Source organism: Heterocephalus glaber, unplaced genomic scaffold (genome assembly GCF_053883595.1).
Source record: "Heterocephalus glaber isolate CG9 unplaced genomic scaffold, H.glaber_assembly_v1.0 deba00000546, whole genome shotgun sequence".
NCBI classification, from domain to species: Eukaryota; Metazoa; Chordata; class Mammalia; order Rodentia; family Bathyergidae; genus Heterocephalus; species Heterocephalus glaber.
Genome location: NW_028258147.1, coordinates 6916252 through 6938869, shown reverse-complemented (window position 1 = coordinate 6938869; position 22618 = coordinate 6916252). Strand labels below are relative to the sequence as shown.

Sequence of the window (22618 nt, the reverse complement as noted above, 5' to 3'; positions counted from 1 at the left end):
TACATCCCTGATCCTGAGACTGAATTGTTAATTTAAGCATTCTACTTGTTCACTATCTCCCAAATGAAGACCAGGGGTTTTAACAAAGGACAGTGAGAGAAAAGTTTAAGTTTCCTATTCAAGGTTAACCATTGTTAGGATGTTCCGTACTAGGTAAATAGCTTTCCTCAGTCTCAGTTTTTCTTTTGATAAATAAAGAGTGAAAACAATAGCTCTGTCTACTGTGGGGCAATATTTACAAAAGGAACTAAAATATAAGTAGTGATATGGTCAAGAAAATCATCTGATGTAAAACAGAAAGTCTAAATTTTAAGATAATACTTCTCAGGTATTCCACTTATCTTGCCCCAGTTAAAGCTTTTACATTTTTAACTTTGGTTTTAACTTTCCTTCCTCTTACCCTTTTGCTGAGTCGTCATCCAGTTCACAACACATACTCTTATATGCATACAGTTGTCTCTCCTGGTTTAATCACAAACAGAGGAGTTGATTTTATTTATTTATTTATTTATTTATTTATCTTTTGGTACTGGGGATCTAACTTGGGACCTTGCACTTGTGAGGCAGGCGGCGGAGCCACTGAGCTAAATTGCTGGCCCTTTTTTTTGCTTGAGACAAGGTCTCACTATGTAGTTCGGGCTGGCCTTGAACTCATTATGTAGCCCAAACTGGCCTCTAACTTGAGGTGTTCCTCCTGTCTCAGCCTCCCAAGAGCTGGGATTACAGGCATGCACCACCATGTCCAACTATTAGCTTTTTAAGTTGATAGAGTTTACAGTTAACCAAACTCTTATTTCATCAACAGATGTTAAAATTGATTTGTTATTAGTCATAAAGTTTTTTTAGACAGATTCCATTTTATATTTTCAGCCCATTATTTGTTTGATTAGATGTTTATGATTTTTAAGAATTGTTTCATTGTATTATCTAATCTTTATAGATAGATTTATATCACTAGCAAAATTACCACTTATTTTTAGCATTGATAAACATCTACTGAAGTAAGCCTAATACAGAGCCTTGTAGTAGCCAATGTATACTTCCATTCAGATTGCTATTAAGCCACTGATTAATAAGGATGGTTATTCAACCAATTGTAAACCTATCACTTAACTAGAATAAGAAACTTTAATCTTGACTTCAACAATATATATTTGACCTACTTTATTTTCTTTCTCTAAACTTTCAGTCTAATAATTTTATCAAAAGTAAAATTAGAGTAGCATGATTTTTTTTTCTTGGTGAATCTCTTCTTTCTTCTGTTGTTCTCTATACCTTTCTTTGCCCACCATAGGCTAATGTAGAATTTTTCAGGGAATCCCTGTTACATTTTTAATCTACATTTAAAAATCTAATCTTTTTTTTCCTTTGAAATTTAGAAAACTAAAATTGAATTTTCTTGTTTCTAGTCTTCTAACTTTTCTTCCATTCTTTGTGAGACAACTCAGAGATCTCAATGTCTTCGGCTGTAATTTATCTGGTTTCAGAGATTTGAATTCGCTATAAACTACTGGATTCTCCTACTATCTTTTTTCCTGTCTCAGGGTTTAGTTTCCTCTTAACTATGTGTGTACTGCTCTGACTAGTATGTAAAATACTCTTTTTTTGGTTTTTTTGGTATCGGGGATGGAACTCGGGCCCTTGGTCTTGCAAGGCAGGAGGCGGCACCACTGAGCTAAATCCCTGGCCAATATTCTTTTTTTTTTTTTTTCTTAAATTCTTTTATTGGTACATTTTAGGTATACAGTACATTTACATTTATCATTGAGTGCTTGTACCTGTACATGATGTATCTTGGGTCTTATTTTTTTCCCATTACCTGTGTGCCCTTCACTCCCTCCACCCTTCCCTATTTACATAGACTTCATTTCCATTTTTTTTTCTTTTCTCATAATTTTCCTTTCCCTTCTTTCCTTTCCCTTTCCCCTCCCACCACCCCAACCCCTTTGGACCTTTTCCTATTTCAAGTTATCAATTATTCATTTTAATCATTTTAATCCTTATTTACACTTTCAATTTCTCGCACCACAGAAACTATTTGGTATTTATACACGTGTGTCCTATTTATTTCAGTTAAGAGGATGGCCTCAATATGCATCCATTTAGCTATAAATGTCTCTAGTTTCTCCTTCTTTATGGCTGAGTAGTACTCCATTTTATAAAAAACCCCACATCTTCTTTATCCAGTCTCCAGTTGATGGGCATTTGGACTGTTTCCAAGCTTTAGCTATTACAAACTGTGCTGCTATAAACATGGCTGCACATACATCATTGTGGTATGATTCTTTTAATTCTTTTGGGAAGATACCCAGCAGGGGAATAGCTGGGTCAAATGGAACCTCTAAGCCTAGTTCTTTGAGGTATCTCCATACTGACTTCCACAGTGGTTGCACCAGTCTACACTCCCACCAACAATGGAGAAGGGCGGGCTGGGGATTTAGCTCAGTGGTTCCACTGCCTGCTTTGCAAGCCCAAGGTCCTGAGTTCAATCCCCGGCACCAAAAAAAACAAAACAAACCAAAAACAATGGAGAAGGGTTCCTTTCTCCTCACACCCCCACCAGCATTTGTTATTGGTTGATTTCTTGATAGCAGCCATTCTTTGTGGGGTGAGGTGGAATCTCAGTGTTGTTTTCATATGCATCTCTCGAATGACCAGTGATGTTGAACATTTTTTCATATATTTATTTGCTGCTTTTACTTCTTTGTCTGAGAAATGTCTGTTCATGTCAGATGTCCATTTTTGAATTGGGTCTTTGAATTTGGGGGGTCTGATTTTCCTGTCCAATATTCTTGATTTTTTAAAAATGGGAGCAAAATAGAAGATGAATAGTTACTTTTCTTTTTGTCCCCACCCACTCGCCCCACCCCCATACTGGGGATTGAACCCAGGGCCTTCCCACTGATCTATATTCTCAACCTTTTTTAAAATTAATTAATTAGGGCCAGAGATTTAGCTCTGTGGTTCCGCTGCCTACCCTGTAAGCACAAGGACCCCAGTTCAATCTCTGGTACAAAAAAAAAAATTAATTAATTAATTTTTTTTACCAGGGATGGCATGAGGAAAGAGCAATGAATTATGAATAATAGGCACATTTATTTGAGCCCCCACAAAGGAAGCTCCTTTGAAAGTGGGTTCTTGAAGGAAGAATAGACATTTAGGTGGATTGGGATGGAATTCAAAGAATAACCATTTTTATGAAGAACAGTGTATAATAAATGGAAATACATGGGGCGTAAAGGCCAACATGCTGTGCTGAAAAACTTAAAATGATCCTATTTGGTTGGTGTATGGAATGTAAAGGGGAATAAAAAACTAAGGCTAAGAGAGTTTATTGGGACCATGCCAAAAAGGGCCTTATCTACTATGGTAGAATTTGAGCTGCAAGAGGTATGGGAATTTTTAGTTTGCTTGTTTTGGAGTTGAACCCAGGGCCTTTGAATTGAGTTACATCCCTAGTCTTTTTTATTTTTTGAGGTAGAGTCTCACTGAATTGCCCAGACTGGGCTTGATCTTAGAATTCTTCTGCTTCAGCCTCCCAGAGTGCTAGGATTACAGGCTTGCACCACCATACCTGGCTACTGAAGGGTTTTAAGTGGGGGATGTGATGAAAACCAACCCAGAGTCCTTCCTTATGATGTACTATAAAAGTCAGTTTAGGCTAGGTTATATGGTAACAAATGATATCCAAGTTTCAGTAGTTTACAATAACAAAGGTAAATTTTTAACTCATGCTGCTGCATACATATTTATATTCACCAAATATAAATTTCTTTACTTTCTGGAATTACCCTGGAGCTGTTGGTGTCCATGTTCCCAGTAAGTTGAAGTAGCTTAAGGGTATAAACCTAGTACTATGCAGAGAAATAAGAGGCCAGAAAATATCTAGGCAACTTTTATTTCTTCATTCCTTGCAGCTGCCCTGACTCCTGAAACCTTGTTTTGTGTCTGTGTGCTAATAGGAGAGTGCCATGGTCATATTTATATTTCTGAAAGATTACTTTAGATGAAGTGTGGAAAATGCATCAGAATAGAAGGAGGAAGAATAATAGTACCTTATACAGAAACAACGATTAGTAATCTGTCTCAGGAAGTAGAAACTTGGGCCCTGGCAGTGGAAATGGAAAGATGTAGATGAATTCTTTTAGAGTTACTCCAGATGTTGGATCAGGTTCTGCTCATTGTGGGGAGAAGAGTTGAAAAAGAAAAAAAACAGTGGTGCTCAGTTTTTCAGTATTTGAGTAATTGGTGGTACCAGTTGACCAACATAGGAGGTAACAAAAAGTAGTGGTAGAAGACATCTTTCATTTTTAGGGTTTGAGGTAGCTGTGGAACTTGTAAATGGAGATGACTCATAGGCAAATGGGATAAACTAGTATGGAGCTCACAAGACATAAAGAGTGTTATTTAACTGGGCAGGTGGTACGCGCCTGTAAACCCAACACTCTGGGAGGCTGGGGCAGGAGGATCACAGGTTCAGCCTGGGCAACTTAGTGACTCAGCAAGACCCTGTTTCCAAATAAAAAGTTTAAAAGGCAGGGGATGCAGCTCTGTGGAAAAGTCCTAGATTTCAGAGATCGAACAAGTTCTAGTAGTGATAAGACCTGGATTGTGACCTTGGTCAGTTTTAGCAGAAGTGGAGTGGAGGAGAACAACATTGGGGATGAGACCAAGGAACTCAAGGGGTACCCACAAGGATTGTTGAAATCATACGACATGAAGAAAGCTTCTAGTTGTCCAGTCAGTGTGTATACATACAGTTTCTGTTTCTTCTGTGTGAGCAGAACCCTGGGCAGTGTGCACTGAAGAACCATCCAACCGCATATTACAGTAGCCCCCAATAATGGTTTATGTATATACATAGGTTTATTTCATCATAAAATGGCTGTTATTGTCACATAAAAATCATCTTGGTTTCACATAGTTTACAGTACTTATGTATTACATTCTAATTTGAGTAATTTATCCTATTGATTTATTAATTGCCAATTGTTTATTTACAAAGAAACCTAGAGATAAACATGATAATATTGTTTTAGTGGCTTCACAAAGATGAGAGACCTAGATTCCTGTCACTGTTGTTTTCATCCTTAGAGATACTTTGATGGTTCAAAATGACTGTTGGAACCAGGTGTGGTAGCACATGCTGATGAACCCAGCACTTGGGAGGCTGAGGCAGGAGGGTTGCCACTAGTGAGTTTGAGGTCAGCCTGGGCTATGTATTGAGTTCAAGGACACCCTGAACTACATAGCTTCTACACAGACCATGTCTCAAAAACAAACAAACAAACAAACAAACAAAATGACTGCTCAAGCCCAAGGCAGTATTTCTCCATTATTTATAGCAGGAAGGAGAAACAACAAAAAGGGAAAAAGGACTTTCCCTAAAGCCCCTTCCAAAAGCTTCTATTTTATCATTGTATAATCTCAGGTAGATGATTGTAGGAAACAGGGAAAGGGAGGGAAGGTTACCAGAACCCCTACAGTGAGTCCTGGTCTCCTATGAGCCACAACAGCACAAGGGGAATTAATGAATAAAGATAGGAATTGAGACTTAGAGAAGAAGCTGAGCTTTGGGCCTGATCAATGCTGCCCTGGGCAGTAAAGACAAAGGCACCTGGAGCTTGCACACCTTTATTTGGTACATCAGGAGTAGCAGATGACTCAGAGGAAGGCATAATCCTAGGACAATGAGGAATTTATGCTGATGAAGATCCTAGGTCAATGAGGGACTTATATTGATTAGGAATTTGTCCCTTCCCAGGTGAAATCTTTCTCTTACTACTACTTGGTTCTCAAGAAAGTAGGATGTCTTCAGCTGGTGTAATCCTGCCCCAGAGTGTCCCAGCATCACGGGACCATTGAGGTTTCACCTGTGACTGGAGGCAAAAATGGACTTATGTCTCGACATGCCATAGGCAGCCTGTAGACAGGAAAACTAGGCCTAATCATAATTTAATTTTGAAATGATTTTTCCCCAAAATTATGTAGAATTGCTCCCAATAGATGATGAGATTTAGGATAACTGAACCAGAGAAAAATTTGATAGATGCTGGGGTGTCTCACTTTCTTTATTGCAGGGACAGAATCCCTGATACTCACAATTTAAAGGAGGAGAGATTTATTTTGGCTCCTGTTTTCAGGCTTTAGTTGTCTGGCTCCAGTGAAGGACAGCATGGCAGAGTGGCATACTGGAGGGAAAGCTGCCCACCTGATGGCATCCAGAAAGCAGAGAGCCAACGGAGGAGCCCAGAAGGGAGATACAGTGTACCCTTCTGGGTCCACCCACAGTGACCCACCTCTTCCCACTAGACCCCGGCTCCTAACAGCAAGTCAGCTACAAACCCCCACTGTTCAGTCACCTTCCAGATACCTGAGGCTCTGGGGGCCATTTTAGATTTAAACTGCAACAGAGAGGAAGAAGTGACATAGTTGAATGGCATGACCTTAAAGGAGCTGCTTTTTTATGGGAGTGAAGAAATAGTATTCCATCAGAGAGTATGAAAAGCAAAAGGTTCTTCAAGTGTGTATGGGGGAGTATACTGGGCATTTTTAGAACGAGTGAGGAGCCAAGTTAGGCAGGAGTAGAGGAAATGAGGAGGATGTTTGTAGAGGTGAAGCCATCAGGTAGCATGATATCCTGTATGGTCTTATTAGGTCATAAAAAGGATTTTAAGCTTTGACTTTTGCTTTAAATGAGATAGGAAAATCACTGAAAGATTTTGAGCAGAGAATGACGTGATCCAACTGAAGTTTTTATTTATTTATTGGTACCGGGGATTGAACTTGGGTCTTTGTGCCTGCGCAGCAGGCGGTGAAACCACTGAGCTAAATCCCTGGCCCAGCCGACTGATGTTTTAACAAGATCACTTTGGCTTCAGGATTGAGAAACCCCAAGAGTAGTAATAAGGAGGCTAGGTAGGCGCTTGTTGCAATAAGCAGATAAGAGGTGATGATAATTTGAACCAGATGATAGCAATGAAAATGGGAGAAGTGGTTGGATTCTGCATATACTGTATTTTGAAAACAAAGCAAAAACGTTACATTAATATATTCTGAGGGCTTGAAAGAAAAAGAACAGTTTTGAATTCTCAATCTTTGACCAGAACAACTGGAAGGATGAGAACAGCAATGAAAAGTTGTCTAAAATGGAGATAATTGTATTGGGATAATAGTTTGCTATAGGTATAGTCAGGATCTTCCCAATTCAGTATATTCCTGTTTCTCCCTCTATCCTTTTCTTTTCTTTTTTTTTCCTTTGATCTATATACTTTTTTGGGTGGGTACCGGGGATTGAACTTGAGACCTTACACTTTCGAGGCAGGTGGTGGAACCACTGAGCTAAATCCCTGGCCCCTGTATCCTTTTCTTTTAATTGACCTTAACTGACTTTCAGTCTAAGTATTCACTATTTTGCTCAACAAATGACTATTGATTTCCTTGGTCCTTTGGTCCCATAAGCAAATCAACATAAGAAAAAAGGAGGGGGTGAGGGAAGATATTATAAGGGTAATAGAGGTATGTTACAGAATCAAAGAAAATGCTAAAGGGCCACACCTTGGAAGGACCCTGAACTAGAGTGTCATCTCACTGAGGTCTAGGTAGCACAGTAGATAAAATGTTTTTATCAGGGTTATCTCATCTTGATAAACCACTCACATTTTTGCATATCTAATTTAGTAATGATTTTGAGCTAGGTACTGGGGTTGGGTACAAGGGGGCAATCCAAAGCTGAATGCCATATATTTAATATATGTAGAGGTTATAATAGAGCAGAATAACTCATGTCTAACTTTTTAAAATTACAGTACACTGGGCCGGGGATTTAGCTCAGTGGTTTCACTGCTTGCTGGGCAAGCACAAGGACCTGAGTTCGATCCCCGGTACCAAAAAAACACCACCAAACAATAAAATTAGAGTACACTAAATGACATAAATGCTGTAAAAGAAATGAAAATAGGTGATCAATTTCATATGAACAATAGTAAATTTAAAATTTTAGATTTAAATAGGTTTTGAAAGATAGGCATGAGAAAAATGTCAGTGAAACTTGTCCACTAATACAGCATGAATATATTATTTATGCTATGAAGACTAGTAAATTATGGTACATATGTAGAAACCCTGTACAGCCGTTAGAACTTATATTGTACGGTATAACTCATGTGAAGAGAAAATTATCATTGTAAAAAAAAAAAAGAAAATTATCATTGTAAAATAATATGAACAGAAAACTTCAATTAAATTTAAAGTGAAAAAAAATTGTGAAAGTATGAGTGATATGTATATGTGTATTAGCTCTTCAATTTATTGAATTCACTTAATCCATTTATGCTCAAAATTGAATTTTTTGAATTTTTGCATGATAGTCATACATATTACTAGAAAAATTCAAGTAACAAGAATTTGAAGAGAAAACATTTCATTATGTTCCATTGTTATGGGTGCTCCAAAAATGGATCACAAGGCACTGAAGACTTAAGCCATATTAGATTTGAGTGTTAGGTGTGAATAATATATTGGAGTTGGGGTGAGGCTAATATTGAAGGCAAAGAAGTCAGGCTATTGTAATTAAGTAAGAGAAGATAAGGGTCTGACCTAAGACAGGATATAGAGAAGAAGGAATCTGGTAGGACAGATGTTAGATGAAATTTGGTGACATACTTATATGTTTTTGTTGGGGGTTTATGTTCTGGAATGAGAGGTACAACTCTTATAACATGGGGGTAGACAGTATTGAAAATATCAGATAATCTGGTTTAAGAGAGAAATGAAAGTGAAATTTTTCTTTTGAAGGCTTTTTAGACAAACTTGGTATTTCAGTCCACTTTGTTGGGGCTGGGGATTTAGCTCAGTGGTTCTCCCACCTGCCTCACAAGCGCAAGGTCCCGAGTTCGATCCCCAATACCAAAAAAATAAAAAGTGTCATTTCAGTCCACTTTATTTTTGCTCTTAGCTCATTTATTTATTTATTGACGTACTCACTACTGAACCCAGGGCTTTTGCATTGAGCTATATCTCTAGCCCTTTTTTTTATTTATTGTTTTGAGACAGGGTTTCATTAAGTTGCTGAGTTGCCCTAGCTGGGTTGGAACTTGGGTAGCCTCCAGGAGGGCTGGGATTACAGTGTGCCCCACTGTGCTCAGCTTAATTCTACTAATTTAAACTTATAATTTCCAAGTCTGAATTTTTAATATTGTAAGCTGACTTTTTTTTTTTTTTTTTTGAGACAGAGTCTCACTATGTAGTTCAGGCTGGCCTCAAATTCATGGCAATCCTCCTGCCTCAGCTACCCGAGTGCTAGGATTACAGGTGTATGCCACCACACCTGGCTTCATAAACTGACTTTTAAACTCTTACACTATCTTGACAATCTTGTTTTTAATCAGCTAGATCCTAAAGAAGCTCAGCTTGAAGGAGTATTGTAACCTAACCTAGTTTTGGAAGGATCGAGGTATGAAAGCTTTAATTTTGAAGAAGGCATTGGAGATTTGGGGATAATATTAATGCTGGGTTTAAACAAACAAAGAAGATCTGAAGGCTGCTGGTGGGCTGAATTTCTCCTTTAGTAGAACATTCTAGCTTCTCAAAAATAAATAGACTTCTTAAAAAATAGCTTTATTGAGATATAATTTCATACTATAAAGTTCAGCCACTTGAAACATACAATTCAGTGAGTGGTTTTTGTTTTTGTATATGTACGGAGTATCACCATAAGCTAATTTTAGAACATTTTCATCATCCTAAAAAGAAATTTTGTAGTAGTCATTCCCCAAGCAGGCACTAATCTATTTTCTCTCTAGATTTGCCTCTTCAGAATGTTTTCTATAAATGACTTTTAAAGTCTCTTTCTTTCTAAATGATTTTTTTGTCTGTTTCATATTTTTTAAAAGTTTACAATCTCTATAATTCTACCTGATAAATTTGCTTGATTTGTAATTCATAGTTGTAACGTATCACTTTAATAGATGTATAATACTGTAAGTAAATAATTTGTAGTCTTACATAAATTTTTTTTTTTTTTTGTACCAGGGATTGAACTCGGGTCCTTGCGCTTGCGCAGCAGGCGGCGAAACCATTGAGCTAAATCCCCGGCCCTTCATAAATTTTTATGAGCATTAAAAGTTTTTTTTTTGGAGGGTTGTTCCAGGGATGGAATTCAGGACCTTGCACTTGTGAGGCAGCCAGGGTGCCACTGAGCTAAATCCCTGGCCATAAAAGATATTTTTTATGACATTTTCCCAATATCTAAATTTCATTTATCATTTCTTCTTTTCATTTTTATCTTACCTACTCACTTTTTAGCTGAGTACCATACACTGCTGATGTAAGTTTTTGACTTAAGCTCTTTTTATTCCTGTAGATTTATTTAATTATACATTTCTTCGTAGGAAAGAGGTCAGAAGTTTGCTGAAAAGAAAAATAAGCCCATTAAGAGACTTAGATATATTGTAATAAATACTTCATTGCTCAATTCCTTTACATCTTTCCTCTTTATAGAGTCTAGATCACCCTAATTAAGGGATTCTACCTTCCTTATGTTTTGTCAGTTGGGTTTAGAAATAAATACCTTGGATATATATCCTTTTTCCATTAGTCATCAGAACACAAAATAGGATGGAAAAGTAGTATATATTCCTCCAGTCAGGATCTCCTTAGTGCAAATAGTAATTTTGGATTTATAGGTGCTCTGTTCAGTCCATGATAAAAGGCAGAAAAAATGTTCACTTTGTTGTCTTTAAGTTTCTCTTTAGCAAAAGAGGGAATGATACTCAAAATTCCTAGGCAAATGCCAGATAAATATATAATAAACATTATTGTAAATCTCATAGCTGAGCCTGTGAAAAAGTAAGAAAAATTCTCAGAGACAAAATATGAAGAGGAAATTGCAAACCAAAAAGGGAACTGAAAACCAAATCTATAAGCTGAAGTTCTAGGTTACTAAGAGATTTCAATTTCAACAGATACATGGGAGTAGGTATATGATACTTTTCCACTTACCCTATATAAAGCTAAATTCCTTAAAATGTTACCATATCATTAAAAAAATGAACTAGGAATACATCTGCCTAGTGGCATCGAAAGATGTCAAAAAGTTTGCCCATTTTTTAGAGGCTTTGAATGGGAAAGTTCTCTTTAGAATTTTTTTTCCTATTGAGAATTTATTACATGGGTTTGTTCTCATATAATTTTGATTTAGAATGTTTCTTTTTACCTTCTTTGGGTACAGGAAACCCAAAGCTCAGCAATTAACATATAAAGTACTTGTGAGTCAATGACAATCCTGTGGCATTAAGCTAAAGCAAACACTAAACTTATTTATAGGGATATATTCAATCTAAGTCACACAAATATATATGTTTATTTATTTATTTATTGAAATTTAAAACTCAGTGGACAACATCAATGGTAGAATAAATTATGGTACATTCATATGATGGAATATTATTAAGCACTGGAAATGAACAAATTGCTGCTGTGCCCAAAATTATGGTCGAGTAAAGATAATGCTGAAGAAGGGAAGCCAGACACAACATCATAATACTATGTGATTTTATTTAAAGGTAAAAACCCTAACATATAATGTTAGGAGTCACAATAGTAATCTCTGAGGAGGAGGGACAAGATTGTGGTTAGGAGGGAGAGTTGAAAGAGGTTAGTAGAATGCTGGTATTGGAAATGAGCCCCATACTCAGTTTGTCAGTGCAGATAATAAAGCACACAGACATCTAGAAATCTTGACAAGGCTTTTATTTTTGCAAAAGGGCACAAACCCGTCCCAGCAACGAGGTAGCAGGCGCTCAGGACAAAAGAGGGGTTGCCCTTTTTACCCCTACCACAGGAAGAGCAGCTGAGCTCTTTCTCATTGGCTGGTTTGGAGGTTCACAATCTATCCCAATTGGCTAATTCAGAAGGGTTGGTGAAGGGAAGGGAGAGGAGAGCAGAGGGGAATGTGGAGAACAGAAAATCCTTGGCGCGTGATAAGCTATCTTTGGTTTGTAGCTGTGTTTTCAGGGTTAGAACTGAGCGGGCGTTTTTTGTAACTTAGTGTGTTCAGGAAGGGCTATCTAGGATGGCCTGGAGCCCGAGATGGAGTCACTCCTGTTCTATAGAAAAGACAGAATTTCTGTTTCCCACAGTTGTAATATTACGTTCTTGACCCAAGTGATAGTCATATGATTGTTTCATGATTATTCATTGAATTTATGATTTGTATACTTGTTAAATCTAATAAAAAGTAGGAAAGAAATGTGATAAATGCTATGGTAAAGATAGAATAAATAGAAAGCACAATAAAAGATGGTAAAAATAAATCTAAATGCATCAGAAATCACGTGAATGTCAATAAAATACACATACCAGTGAAAAGACAGATTGTTGTGGTGCATGCCGGCAATTCCAGTATTTTTTAGAAGGCTGAGGCAGGAGAATCAAAAGATTAAGCCTAGCCTGGGGTACTTAGTGACTTAGCAAGATTTTGTCTCAAAAATAAAAAATAAGAAGGGTTGGAGATGTAGCTCAGTGGGAAGGCTATGGGTTCAATCTACAGTACTTCACACCTTCAAGAAAAGTCTTTTGTAGCATTTTTCCAAGTTGGTTGACATTGTTTCCTTTCCTCTATATGTGCACCACCCTACCCCCATTCCTTCAAACTTGTCTAGAGGTGAAGGTTTTTCCTCTATTCATATTGAATTGGCAGACTTTAGTGACTTGATCAATAAAATGTGATAGAAATGGCATTCAGGGACTTTCAGGACTGGAGTAGTCAAAAGCTGTCTTTTCCATGTCCTCTCTCAATTCCTGACCCTTAGAATTTTGAACACAATAAATTGTAGTTTTATGCCACTAAGCTTTGATATTTTGTTTGAAGTAATAGATAACTGAAACAGAACTTGATACCTGGAAATGAGTTAGCCATAATCTAAAATCTTTATTGGCTTTGGGATTTGGTGGTAGGTTGAAGATAGAGGGCCCTTGGGAAGGCTGTTAGTTAAGGTTTGAAACACAGAGAATTGTTATTGAAGGCTGGGAAAAGAGGAAACCTTAATCATGTAGAGTGCATGATTTATTGGCACTATCACTTAAAGTAACATGGAAGATAGAAAATGTAATGAATTAGATCTAAGGAAATTTCTAGGCAGAATATTGAAAGTGCTGCCTTGCTTCTGTGCCTGTGATAAGGTACAAACAGAGATAAATGATCCCAAAAGTGAATTATTAAGAGGAAATATTTCTAACCCAGGATCGATTCTGTTAAAAAACTTTCTCTCGGGCCAGGGATTTAGCTCAGTTCTGCTGCCTGGCTCGCAAGCGCAAGGACCCAAGTTTGATCCCTGGTACCAAAAAAAAAGGACATGAAAAAACTTTCTATCACCCCTAAATGTTTCAGATGGCCAATGACTTTTAAAGAAATGGTTTTAGAGAAAAGATAAAATTCAAGATGTTGTGAATAACACATGACCTCAAGATCACAATGGTGCAACTGTAGATCCCTTTGCCAGGATTTCAGAAAGATCTAAGGCAGTGTCTCATAGAACTTTTCAGTTAGATAAAAGAATGTCTAAATATCTCTTAACAAATTCTGTTAAGCAGGAGAGCTTCTAGAGATGTTAAGGACATTTTCCTAGAGTAGCCTCATATAGGACTTGAGAGTCAAAGTGAGTATAACTTTTGTATAGTGGAGCTTTGTCCCCAGTAAGATTTGTTGGAACTGTACAAGACTTTTAAGACTTTGTATATTAATCATCTCTTATGTAAAAGGAAAGATAATGCAGAGTTGAGCCAAGAGGTGTGGAGAATCACCCTCCAGGAGTAGGACTTAGCTGAAGTGGTGATGTGTCTGATGAAGTTTGAGAATTGAATGGGCCAGTAACTGCTATGTATCTCCTGTTCTTTCCTGCTTTTCCTCACATTTTGAGTGAGAGTGTCTTTTGTGATAATTCTGAGTCAGTCTTAGTGTTGTGTGTTTCTGTTTGGTGTGTGGGAGCAGATAATTTGTCTCTTTAATTCAGATCAAGAGGAACTATACTCCAGTAGCTGTACCTGAGGAACTGCATCTGAGAAGCCTCGACCATACCTGGACCTGATTTAGATATCAAGATTCTGGACATCAAGCTGATGCCATAATGAGATGAGAATTTTGAAGGTCTTAGGAGAGGGTGAGTGTATTTTGCATGTGGGAGAGACTTGTTGGGGCTAGCGGGTGGTCTGTGGTAGTTTGTCTCCAAAGTAGCAACCATCACTTTCTTCTCTTCTCGCCATTCAGGGTGGAATCTGTTTCTTTCCCCTTCTTGAATTTGGGCTGGCTTTAGTGACTTGTTTAATTAATTAGGAGTGTGCGTTTCTTGGACTTCTGAGGCTAGGTCATAAAAAACCTTGCAACGGGGCCAGGGATTTAGCTCAGTGGTTCCGCTGCCTGCCTCACAAGCACAAGGACTCGAGTTCGATTTCTGGTAATAAAAACAAAAACAAAAACCTTGCAACTTCTGCCTATGACTCTTAGAATTCTACCTTGGAATGCTCACTGTCAGAACCTAGCTACCAAGCAGTGCAAAGCCCATTCCATAAGGAACGGACATATGTATGCACTTGTGGATAGCACAGTGAGCTTCTAGCAAACATCCAGCACCAACTGTTAGCCATTTGAGTGAGTGAGGAGCCATGTGGGATAGTCCATACCTAATAGACAACTCCTGGAGGAATGCAAAGGTCCTAGACACGTGGTCCCTCTTAAGACATCCCAGCTATCTTCTATTCAAATCACCCACCTACACAGTTCAATGCCCTGTGGACCTGAGGCAAGCTGTCTCTCCTCTCCCCTGACAATGAAATTATTGTTGTCTAGCACCACTAAGTTTTGGAGTACTTTTTGGTATATAATAATATAATAATTATATTAAGTATGTAATATAAATAATGAATGTTGTCAGGTTGAATGGAAAATAAACTATTCAGAGCCAGCTATGGTGGCATATGCGTACAATGCCAGCACTCAGGAGGCTGAGGCAGGAGGATCACCGTGAGTTCGAGGTCAGCCCGAACTACACAGTGATTTCAAGGCCAGCCTGAGCTACTTGGTGAGACCCTATCTCAAAAAAAAAAACTGTTTAGTTTCTAAGAAGCATTTCTAAAGTAAAGAATCAGAGAGACAAGATTGAAAGTAAAAGTATAGCAGGTTAATAGTAGGGAAAATTAATTTTAAGGCAAAAATTAGAAATTAAATCAGAAAAATTATAAAAGCAATAATTAAGCAGGAAGCTATAATTCCAATCAATATGTCTCCAATATAATGGCTTAAAAGTATATAGATAAAATACAGATAGAATTCAAAATGTATAGATTAGCCTGACACAGTGGCACATGTCTATAGGCTCAGCTACTTAGGAGCCTGAGACAGAAGGATTGCTTGAGCCTAGGAATTTAAGGCAGTCTGGGTAGCATAGTGAGACTTTGCCTCAAAAAACAAAAATAAAACCCAAGAAAACCGCCCCCAAAACCAAAAAGTCAGATATGGTGGTGCATACCTGTATTCCCAGCACTAGGAAGGCTGAGGCAAGAGGATCACAAGTTTGATGCCAGTCTAGGCTATGTAGTGAGTTCAAGGCTAGCCTGGACTATATAGTGAGACCCTGTCTCAAAAAACCAATAACTTGAGTGCTGGGGATTTAGCTCAGTGGTGCCACAGTCTGCCTCACAAGCGCAAGGTCCTGAGTTCGATCCCTGGTACCAAAAACCAAAAAAACTGCCACAGTTTTCCAAAATGGTTTTGCTATTTTACATTGCAAGTGCAGTTTGAGTCCCCTTTGGTAGTCCCATCAACATTTAGTTTAGTCTGTCTGTATTTTTAACAATTCTTAGAAGGGTAGAATTCTATTTCAGTGGTTTTAGTTTCCTCTTCTTGAATGACAAATGCTGAGGATTTTTTCATGTGTTTATTTGTCATTTGTTTGTCTCCTGTGGTGTAAAATATCTATTCAAATCTTTTGAACATTTCTATTTTGTTTTGCAGTGCTAGAGGTTTGAACCTAGGGCCTCATGAATGCTAAGCAAGTACTTTACAACTGAGCTATACTCCAAGCCCTGGCCATTTTTAAGGATTTACTTCTAATTATTGAGTTTCAAGAGTTCTCTTTATATTCTAGAAACAAGTTTATCAAATAAATGATTCACAAATATTCCTTCCCAGTCTGTAACTTTTTGAAAAAACTTCTTCACATTGCCTTTCTTTCTTTCTTTCTTTTTTTTTATTGGTATGGGGATCAAACTTGGGACCTTGTGCTTGCAAAGCAGGTGGCAGAACCACTGAGCTAAATCCCTGGCCCCACATTGCCTTTCAAAGAGCAAGTTTTCCATTTTGATGAAATTCACTTTATCAATTTGGTTTCTTGACATCATATCTAAGAAATCTTTGCCCAATCCAAGATTAAAAGTTTTTTTCCAATTTTTTTTGGTGAAAGCTTTATAATTTTTGGTTTTATATTTATATCAATGACCATTTTGAGTTAATTTTAGTATATGGTGCAAATTTTGTATTGAAGTTCTTTTTTCCTAATGTAGCTATATAATTGTTGCAGGATAATTTGTTGAGAAGACTGAACTTTTCTCCACTGAGCTGCTTTTGCTGCTTTGTTGAAAATCAGTTTTCTACAGATGTGCAGACTATTTCTGGACTTTTTGTTCTCTTCCATTATTCTGTTTTGTCTTACTTGATACTACTGCCACATTTTATTATTATTATTACTTGATACTACTTGCCACATTTTAGTAGTAGTAGTAGTAGTAGTACTAATAGTAGTATTTTTGGGTTTTTTTGAGACAGAATCTTGCTGTATAGTCCAGGTTATTCTGCCTCAGCTTCCTGAGTGGTGAAATTACAGATGTGCACCACTACACCTGTCTTACATTATTTTGATAACTGTAGTTTTCATGTCTTAAAAGCTGGTAGTGTTAGTCTTTTAGCTTTTTTTTTTCTTTTTCAGAGTTGTTTTGTCTATTCTGGGTTCCTTTGTATTACCATGTGATTTTAGAATCAGTTTGTCAGGCCGGGTGTGGTAGTGCACCCCTGTAATCTCAGCACTTGGGAGGCAGAGGCAGGAGGATTGCCGCAAGTTCAAGGCTAGCCTGGGCTATGTAGTGAGTTAAAGGTCAGCCTGGAATACATAGTGAGACCCTATCTCAAAAAATAAATAAATAGAATCAGTTTGTCAGTTTCTCCAAAAACACTTCTGGAATTTTTATTGAAATTGTATTTAATCTGTATTTGGGGAGAATGGATAGCTTAATATTGACTGTTGGCCACAAATGGAGTATATGTCTACATTTATTATTGTGGACACTTTTAATTTTTTTCAAAAGTGTTTGGTAGGTTTCAGTGTGTAAATCTTGCACATATTTTATTTGATTGATTTATTGCTGAGTATTTAACTGCTTTGATATTATGAATAGTATTTTAAAATTTCACCATCTTTACTTTTTGTTAATAGAAATATTGATTTTTATGAATTGATCTTCTATTTTTTAACTTTTCCAAATTTATTAGTTCTAGTAAGTTTTTATAGATTCCATCAGATTTTCAGCTGAGACAGTCATACCATTTGTGAGGAAAGACAGTTTTTCTTCTTTCTTTCTGATCAAGATGCTTTTAAAGTTTTTCTTTTAGAGCCTCCCACATAATGTTGAATATAAGTGGTGAGAGTAGATATCCCTTATTCCTGACCTTAGAGAAAAGCATTTAGTCTTTTACCATAAAATGGGATGTTAGCATTTTTTTTCCCCTTCAATTTCCTTTTTCAAGTTGAGAAAGCTTCTTTGTATTCCTGGGTTTTTTACTGTTTTTGTTTTTGTTTTCTTTATAGTACTGGGGATTGAACACAGGGCTTTGAGCATGCTTGCCAAGTGCTCTACCACTGAGCTATATCCTCAAGGTCCCCCCCAACTTTGAAATTTTATTTTGAGACAATGTCTTGCCAGATTGCCCAGGCTGTCCTCAGACTTTCAATCCTCAGCCTCTTTTTTTTTTTTTTTTTCTGGTACCAGGGATCGAACTCAAGGACCTTGCACTTTCGAGGCAGGCACAGGCACAGTGCTGCTAAGCTAAATCCCTGGCAATCCTCAGCCTCTTGAGTAGCTTATGTTCTTCTATGCTTGGTTTCTGACCTTTTTTTTTTCCTGGTACTGGGGATGGAACTCAGGACCTTGTGCTTGTAAGGCAGGTGTGGCGCCACTGAGTTAAATCCCTGGCCCCTGACAGTTTTTATTTATTTTTAAAAATAAGGAATAAAATGATGAGTTTTGTTTAGTGCTTTTTCTGTATCTGTTGAGATGATCTTTTGGGTAATTTTTCTTTTTTAGTGTTTTTAGCAAGATGAATCACATTGATTCATATTTTAATGTTAAGCCAACCTTTCGTTCTTTGGATAAATCCCACTTTATTGTGATGTATTATTCTTTTTTTATAATTCTCTTTATATATTATTAGACTTGATTTGTTAAAATTTTTAAAACATTTATTCATCATTGTTAATGAAGGATATTGTTTTGTGGTTTTCTTGTTATGTCATTGTGAGGTTTTGGTATTAGGATAATACTGGCATCGTAGAATGGGTTGGGAAATATCCCTCCTGATAGAAGAGTTTGTGTCAATTTCCATTCTGATGCTATTATTCCTTCAGTTTACTTTGGGTTTTATTAGCTTTCCTATTTTGTTTCCTATATGTTGTCACTATGTAGTCCAGGCTGACCTCAAACTCACAATCCTCCTGCCTCAGCCTCTCAAGTGCTGGAATTATAGGCATACGTCACGATGCCCACCTATAGCTTTTCTTTCTCAAGATTTTTAAGGTAGAACCTGAAATCTCTCCCTGGGCTCCTCCTCCCTGAGCTGTGGCCTGCAGATGTTCTCAAGGCAGGAAGCAGGGGCATTCAACAAACTCACTTTACTTGCTTCCTGTCTCTAGAGCTCACTGTCCTTAATTGTCTGGTGTACAGTGTCTTTAAAGCCATTGTTTCATATATTTTATATTTTTGTTTGTTTAAAGCAGGTATGTAAATCCTATATTTGTTATTCCCCATCAACTTGAAATGAATGTACTGGTGTGCATGCGTGTGTGTGTGTGTGTGTGTGTGTGTGTGTTACTAGAGATTGAATTCAAGGCTTTCACAATGAGCTAGATCTCCAGCCCTTTTTAATTTTTATTTGTTTTTGAAACAAGTTCTCATTATATTGCTAAGTTGCCTAGGCTGGGCTTAAATTTGTGATCCTACTGCCTCAGGCTCCCAGAGTGCTAAGACTATAGGCATGTGCCTCAGCACTGAATAAGATATAGCCTATTTTCTATACTTTTCTTTTTTTTTTTTTTTTTTGGTACCGGGGACTGAACTTGGGTCCTTGCGCTTCCGAGGCAGGAGGCAGAACCACTGAGCTAAACCTGGCCCCTATTTTCTATATTTTTCTATGGGTTTAAAAGATCTTTCAATAAACATATGTACCAAATGAGCATATCTGTGAAAGATAAGTATCTATTGTATTTTTCCAGACTTGAGGTAAACTTTACCTTCATCTCTTAAATCATTTTGATTGTTTGGTTTTTTTTTTTTTGGTACTGGGGATTGAACTCAGGTCTTTGCGCTTACAAGGCAGGTGATGGAACCACTGAGTTAAATCCCCAGCCCTCTCAAATCATTTTGAGAGACAAATATTTTAGATTTCAAATGCTTTTAGGAATTCCTTCTGTTTTGGTTTTTAATCTATAAAGCAGAGATTTAATGTATTCTGAGTTTGTATGAATAAGCAGTACTTCTTGTATAGACCCTGAGGTTTGTACTCAGCATCACTATCTTGTTTCACATTAGCTTCCAAATAGCATTAGGTGGTCCTTTTTTAAACTTAAAAACCAGTCCTCTCTAGCTTGATTTGTTTTTGTTTTGGTTTTTTGGTACTTGGAATCGAACTCAGGACCTTGTGCTTGTGAGGCAGGCATCGGAACCACTGAGTTAAATCCCTGGCCCTCTAGCTTGATTTGATCTTGTGATCTCAGGAAAGAAATCTCACAGGAATAGAATGAAGAATTTTTTTTTTTGCATCCTGAGGCTTTCAAAAACAAAAGTTAGGGCTGGGGATTTAGCTCAGTGGTTCTGCCCCCTGCTGCACAAGGGCAAGGACCCAAGTTCGATCCCCGGTACCAAAAAAAAAACCCCAAAGAGTTAGATCCAAATATTTTTTAAAAGGTTACTATCTTTAAGCCTTTTATAATGGTCATTAAAAGAAGAAAGCTGGGGCCAGGGATTTAGCTCAGTGGTTTCGCCCCCTGCTGTGCAAGCGCAAGGACCTAGTTCAATCCCCGGTACCAAAAAAAACAAACCAAAAAAACGAAATGAAAAAAGAAAGCTGTGTCCTTTAGCTTAGTTAATGAATAACTGGAGTACTGTTTTATTATAAATAATTGATATCTAAGATTTCCTGGGTTAGGAAAACTGTTTTCTAACTGAATAATTTAACAGAGGGGTAGAGAAGGCTGTGAATTCTATTAGTGGAAGTAATAAAGGAAAGAAAGATGTAGGATTTTGAATGGAGAGTGATTTCGTAGTTATCATGAGGGAGTTTATTAGTCTTCTCAAGTATAAAGTTAGGGTTACCTGACAAGAGAGGAATAGGAAAAATCAACATCTAGATGAGATGGAAAAAGCTTAGAATAGTTGTTGGAGGACAGTCTGAGACAATGTGTCTGACCTTTGGGAGGATGAAGAGGAATAATCCTGTTGGAGGATTCTAGCTTGTGACTTTCACTCTTGCTTTCTCTTTTTTCTCAATGTTCAATGTGCAGCTGTTGCTTAATTTTAAAGGAATGGGGATGAAAAATTAAAAAAAAATTTTTCTCAAGACATAGAAAATCTACATTATTAATTTCTAGAGCTTTATTCTTTGCAAACTGAAATAGTTCAATTTTTACTGTGCAAATTTATATAGTTATAGCCCTAGGAAAGTAGGAAAATTTCAAATTCCTGCTATAATAATTTTATGGAGATGAGAAGTTAATTAAAATGTCGGTAAAAATTAGAAACTAGGGTACAGAGGAATGCAGTACTGCCCAGGGGTTAATGAAGATAGGGCAGCTAGTAGTGTGTGTGTGTTTGTGTATGTGTGTATATATGTTTATATAGCTGGTATCAGCTCTTTAAGGCTACAGTCTTTGTTTTGCAGTGTGACCTTAATGTATTTATGTAGGTAGCTCCCTAGTATATGTGGGCCTATTATTCACAGCTGGCATCAGCTGTGGTTAGAGCTACAGTCTTTTCTTTTCCTCCTTCCTGAAGCTAACTTGGAAGAGCTCACACAAGTTTGTTAAACTGAATTAAACTTCAGCTTTTTGTTAGAGAAGATCTGGGCCAGAAAAAAGGCAGTATGGTATAGTGGGTAAGAACTGGGCAGAGATCAGAGAATAGAGATTCCTAACAGAGAATCTACCAGGCAAGGAAATGAGTAGTTGTGTGTGTCCTGAGATGACCAGCTTCTCCTGCCCAGACCAGGAAATATTGTTTTGCTGGAATCTCTCCATGGTGTCGGGGAATGGTGATTGAGGACTCTTAAGTTCTAGCTTTGGCAAGTCTCAATGAAAAGAAAAAAAAGATCTCAAAAGATCTTAAGTCCTTGGACTTAGTGTCAACGACCTTCTTCCAGAGGGAAATGTTCTTTTATACCCTTGTAGAGTCCGTGTAATGGAAATTTTTCATGCCCCTTTTAGAGTTCTGGGCAATAATCCTCTATTTTGTTTAAAATAAGACCACCTCCCTATTTTCCACCTACACCAAAAATATAAGTATATCAAACTAATTTGTTTTAGATTACAGCATTCTTCTTTGTAGGGAAAAAAAAAAGAATTGGTGCTACAGAATATGAAGTATAATGGTAATGTAAGTGACAGATATAATCAGACACAGTTGTCATATTCTAGAGAGTTGTTCTTAAACCTTTACACTCTTAAAGGCATTGAACCAGGGCCTTTGCATTGAGCTACATCCCCAGCCTTTCTTATTTTTTTTTATTTTGAGATAGGATCTCACTAAATTGTTAAATTGCCCAGTTTGAGCTCGAACTTGTTATTCTTCTACCTCAGCCTCCCAGAGTGCTGGGATTACAGGTGTGTGCCACCATGCCTGGCTTCCAAAGTCCTGGTCTTTTTTTTTTCTTTTTTTGATACCGGGGATCAAATTCCGGACCTTGCACTTGCAAGGCAGGTGGTGGAACCACTGAGCTAAATCCCTGGCCCAGGCCTGGTCTATTTTTTATCAGTATTTACTATGTTAAGAATTAAAACTGAGAATTTAAAAACATTGATTGACTTAAAGTAACTAGACACAGTATGTTATTTTAAAAACCAAGCAATTAAAATTATATATTAACTTTTTGAAAATAAGCCCATTACTTGTTTACATAAGTAGCATCTTTTGTAAAAATTTAACTCTTTTCTAAAACAAGGAAACATTTAATGGTAAGAAAGGTATTGTATGTGTATGTGTATAAATTTTAAATTTTAATTTATTTTTTTGGTACTGGGGATTTAACCCAAGGCCTTCACACTGAGTTACATCTTTAGCTTTTAAAAACTTTTTTCTTTTTTAG

General features: G+C 37.2%; 1 protein-coding gene across 3 annotated transcripts in view; it reads left to right on the top strand.

Moving 5' to 3' along the window:
* Positions 1-22618, top strand: part of Ahcyl2 (adenosylhomocysteinase like 2) — a 194622-nt gene that overhangs the window by 33431 nt on the left and 138573 nt on the right. The gene's annotated exons all lie outside the window — the stretch shown is intronic.